Raw genomic sequence first — 5,858 nt, 5'->3', positions numbered from 1 at the left:
AGCCAAGGCCTGATAAAAAAGCATTCACGTCCTAAAGAGATCAACCGGGCAAGAGGAGAAAGCTGCGAACGAGTTCTTTCTTTTCCTTCCTTCTTTTAATTTTCAGTTCTTATGTATTTATTTTTGAGTTCATCCAAGACCATGAGTAACTAATTTCTTGTTAGTTAGGGCTTAATCTTGAAGCCCTAAACATGATTTCAATTTTATAAACAAGTTTAATGGATTTTTAGTTTCTACAAGCGTGATGATTTCGGTTTCTCTATGTTATGTGAATTCTGATATTTTGTTTCTTTGAGTAGCTGACTTAGAAGCATGTATTGGAATTAAATTGTTGTAGAACATAGGTCAATTGCCATATTGAATGTGTTCTTGTTTGCAACGAATAATTGGGTTAAGAACTAGTTATGAGAAATCGATTCTTGAATTCCTAATAACAAATGCCATGTTTTAGGGTTTTTGTGACACTCATATTCTCTTTGATCTTAATGGATTCTTGATTGTTAATTTGAGTAAATGCCATACTAGATTTCAATTAAGAATACACGTATTGATGTAAATGCCATACACTTTACATACACTTAAGAGAGAATCATACAACTCGAGTCAAATGCCATGATCTTGTTGTGAGTGTCGTCATCATATGCTTGCTAGAAATTGATTATCTATTGTTGTTTATGGATTGATTGATTGTTTGGAGGTGGATAGTAAGTCCTAGCTATTGTTCTTGATTGATTTTAAACCAATTTCTCTTAAACTCTAATTTAAATTCTCTTTTGTTTCCTTTTCCTTATTTTGTTTGATTCACAAAAACAAATCAAAACCCCCCTTGGTGTTGGCGTGTGTTTGGAAGTCCTTTGTTTTGATTTTCATTGCGTGACATTGATAAACATCTCTTTAGATCACAATCTCCGTGGGATCGACCCTTGCTTGCTTACTATACTATCATTTGATTTGTGCACTTGCAAGGTTTTAATATTGTTGTTAAAATTTACCAACAATGTTTATAATTTGAATTATCTTGTGGGCAAAAAAAAAAATAAAGTGAAAAAAATTCAAATGAAATGGGGTAGTTCTTGGACCTAATTATGGCATGAGCACGAGCATGGGCATGACAAGAGTCCGGCCCGGCCCGTTCCAATATGGACATGGGCTTTGGGCTCGGCCGGGATCAATGATTTTCCTAAATGGACCAGCACGGCATGGTCCGATAAATTAAATGGCACGGCTCGACAAAGCACAAAAATATTAAAAGTATGAGATTAAATGGGACGGGCCGGCTCAACACAACCCGTTTGACATCTCTAAATACAACCAACATCTAATGAAATTCGCATCGGCAAAAAAAAAAAAAAATCAAATGAGATTGATTAATTAATTGACATGACATGTATACCTCACCTGCCAAATTAGAGGTATTCAAATGTGGTGCAAAAAATAAGGAAATATGACTCACCTTGGGTAGGGTAAGGAGACCATATTTATAGACCAACTTATTATGTACCACCTCTCTAATAAAGTATAGAAGTGAGACCTATTGTATTAGTGAGCTTCATCTAGAGAGATGGTACACAATGTGTTCTATAAATATGATCTTTCTAACATGAGTCCATTAATAATCAATAAGATTTGATGCCATGATTAAGTAAATAAATGTGGTTAGGTTTGATTGACCGTCTTTTTACACAAACACGAGATGACACGGCATGAAGACCTCGGAGCCAAAATATAAAAGAATGACTTTTCAGACAAAGTTGGGATCACAAAATTATTGCTCTAATGACCAATCGTCTTAATTCTGTTGATCCTTTTTGTTGGACAATCTGTCGCATCTTGGCCAACTTATATATCAAGGAAGAAACAAAAAAACCTCAAGAAATGACATTTGTATTATATTCCTATTAAATAGTTATTTGTTAGGTCAGTTGGAGGTCCCAAATTAAAGTAATGAATCATTTCTTTAATTCTTTGGTGTTCTGTCAATGAGGTCTAATCCAATTAAAAAAGAGTATTGACTTGTAAATAAGAGATTTTAGATTCGAATCCTTATGTCATCATTTGTGTGTGTGTGTAAAAAATCCCTCTTCTCCTCTCCCTTTAGTTTAGACTATTACTTGTAATCAAAACAAAAATTCTTTGGTGTTCTACAAGTCGCAGCTACTACCACACTCAATATTTTTCTTGTATTAAAGAAGTTAGTTGTGCAGCATTTTCAGCAATAAAGTGCCATATGCATAGCCCATTCATTAAACTCATCACAAATGAACCATTCTTTCGTGTTCTAGCAAAGGACGTTATGTATGCCTTTTGATTTTCTAGATTTTTGGTTTTGACATTATTTTGCAAGATGCCTCTAGAACAAAATCTAGCATTATTCACAATTGAGGACATGCCAAAGTTTTGGTCATTAAAACCACTATTCTCACTCCTGTGTTGGTCGTAGATTTTGCCAAAAGCAGGTTTTAGCCACGAAGCTTTTAGACATGCCTAAAAATCCCCAAACCAAAAGGGCTTTTTAGTGGTACTTATCATTGACGACTAACATGCAAGCTCACTTTCAAAATTTAAAAAATGAGAAGGACCATTTCAGCGATCCCTTTCTGATGCAAGGCCATTCATATCCACCGTATCTACCATGGTGCTTGGTCTATAGCAGAAGACATTTGGCAGCTGATGGAAAATTCTGATGCAGATAAGGAAGCATTAAAGTATGGGGTGAAAGATTAAGACTTAAATACTTGTATGCATAGAGTTGTCAAATCAATAGTTGTTTTTGAGAAAAGATTGTATTTCATTAAATCGAAAGGAATATTACATGATAAGAACTAGCATGTAATGTTCCTTTCAAATTAGTAGTTGTTGAAAATTGAAATTGAAATTAGAGAGAGTGTTCTCTATCTTATGTTTATAATCTGAGTATTTTTAGAATCAACAAATTTGAGGGTATCGTGTTTTTTGTGCCTAAATTTCAGGTATTCTTAGACTAAACAGGACTTGGTAGTTTGTGGTTTTTGTTTTCAACACCCTTGCTCAAGTGCCGTTGCATCAAATTCTCTCACATCTAGAGATTACTCACATTTGTCAAAAATCTAACGTGGTGGCGGATCTTTTAGCAAAACAAGATATCATTACCATCGTTCATGTATTTGGTTTAGTAATTTTTCTTTGGATGTAATGTCTAGACTACAAGGGGACTTGTATGGTATTAAGATCCCAACGGGATCTAACTTGTAATATTTTTTTAGTCTTCAAAAAACAGATTTCTTAAATTCATAATATTTTCCTTTTTTCCTTTCCAAGAGAAGAAGAGTAATTATGAAGGTTCTAAATTTATTCACAACTTTTTGTTCTTTTATACCAACATCATCTTAAAAGTGCATATAAAAAAAAAAAAAAAACAAAGTTCGCCCTCTCGTGTATGCAAAATATTTGAATTTAATTACCTAACATGTAATTTGCACATAACTTGTGTCGGTTGTCCAAATCCAAAGAAGTTTGTCAATCAAACAAAATTTTCAATAATATCAACCCTTGCTCAAGTATGTACAGGACAACAATTGTTGATTAAGATACTCATTCAAATATTTTTTATTATAATGTGAGCAAGGCTTGTGGAGGACATTTCTATAATCTAAACAACTCTAGATTAATCTAATTTAAGGGAAGGAAGATTTGAACTTCGACGCAACGGGACATGCTTATTACCCTGGGCAACTGGCCTAGCCAAGATCAGCAACTTGTGCAGATCTTTATGATATCCTTCTCATGGAATTTCTTTGTTGTGCCTGCCAACAAGATCTTAAATGCAAACGTAGGGACTTGATCTTGACTTCCATGAATAATAACACAAAGCAATGTTATTAAAATCCAGTTTTCACAAGGGGAAGGTGAAACATACGGTGGATATGAATGGCACTGGTCATTGTGGGTGACCATATGGGCCAAACTTTCCCCACCTACCAAAAACCCAAGGCGTCTGCTTAATTACTTGTAGCTAATTATGACAATTATAGATCAATAAACTCCAACCATATGAAACATCAGCCGATTGGTGGAAAGTTCTTGAGTGGCTAAGATAATTAACCATTCTTAATCAATTGACTGTAAATGCATCAATAATTTTGTCCTCAATTTATTCACTGCATAGTCTGACATGTGTAGCATTTTATATGAAAGACATCGATGCTATTAGCAGTAGAATCACTCAATTTATATTATATTTTAGTTTGTCAAATTTTCGACGTGAAACTTTACATTCTTCAACATAATTAAATCATCGATCATAATAAATTGGTATACGGGCATATCCATCTTTCCCACTGCTGTTGAATACAAAGCTTGCATGTACCAACTGTAGAGGACTCTTTTGGTCATTGAAGAAATCTTGGTTGTAAGGACAATAACAATAGATAAGTACACCTACTAGCTATAGCTAGAAGCTAAAACACCATTTTGTGGCCATTTTTTATCTTCTGTTTTGTCACAAATTTCCTATTTGAACAAAACCTGAAAAGGAAAAAGAATTCGATCGATGTGAAAATATGGGCACGCCAAATGATAGTTGTTTAGAAAACGGAAGTGCAATTTGAGCTCCGAAATATGATCTTAATCGAACTTGACCCTAATTGAACTTAACCCTCCGAACTAAAAAGTTAACCAATTTAACACTTGAACTCATTAAAACAGCCAATTAAATCATTGTCATTAAGTTTTTTGAAATTGCATCCAATTTTTCGTTATTAATAAAGGGAAATTTGTACTTTTAAATACAATAATAGTCAAATACATAAAACCAAAATAAAAGTAAAAATAGTCATAATAATAAATACTAAATAATAAAATAACATCTTTAGCAAATGCTTTGGCGAGGGAGAGATAGAAAAGGGAGATTGCTTCCTTTTTTCACTTTTGTATTTGGTGTTTGCGATTGCAAAACTGTTGGGGAGTAGATGACCCAGATACATCTTTTGCAGATTCATGGTCTTCGTCTCCAACACTAGACTGGGCCGGTGGTTCTGTCATGCTGGAATCATCAACCCGCCGAGCTTTGTAAAATTGGACCAGAATGATTTTCATTTAGCATAGAAGCTGACTTTATACAAGAATACAAGAATTAAGCTATCCTATTTAGGTAATAAAATATACAGCTAATCAATAGAAATAACTTTCTTATTCTACAATGTACAATCCCTAAAGTGTAGGGAAATATATGATTCTCAACACTTCCTCCTCAAGTTGGTGAGTGGATGTCAAGAACTCCCAACTTGCGTATTATACTTGTGAAAGTATCTTTACCCAAAAGTTTGATGAAAACATCAGCTAGTTGTTGAGAAGAAGGAACATGTTGCGTGACAATTGATTCGTCTTGGACTTTGTTTCTGACGAAATGGCAGTCCATTTCGATGTGTCGAGTTCGTTCATGAAAGATAGGATTGGCTGCTATATGTAGAGCTGCTTTGTTATCACAATAAAAAATGGCCGGGTCAGGATGCGGCAAGAGTAGATCTCGTAGTAAACTATGTAGCTAAGTCAATTCACAACAAGCACCGGTCATAGCTCTGTATTCGGCTTCCGCAGACGAAAGCAAAACAATCTTTTGTCGCTTGGTTCTCCAAGAAATGAGAGCTCCCAAGAAAAACACAATAACCAGTGGTGGATCTCCTAGTTATTGGACATCCTGCCTAGTCAGAATCACAATAGGCTTGTAGCTTCAAACTATTATGAGCAGGGAAAAATAAACCTTGTCCTGGAGTATTTTTAAGGTATTTCAATATATGCAGCGCCACTTCCATATGGGGCTGTCAAGGCCCATGCATAAATTAACTGAGAACATGCACTGCATATGTAATGTCAGGTCTCGT

This window comes from Prunus persica, chromosome G6 (genome assembly GCF_000346465.2).
Source record: "Prunus persica cultivar Lovell chromosome G6, Prunus_persica_NCBIv2, whole genome shotgun sequence".
Classification (NCBI taxonomy): Eukaryota; Viridiplantae; Streptophyta; class Magnoliopsida; order Rosales; family Rosaceae; genus Prunus; species Prunus persica.
The sequence above is the reverse complement of the archived record's forward strand: the minus strand, read 5'-3'. Positions refer to the sequence as shown.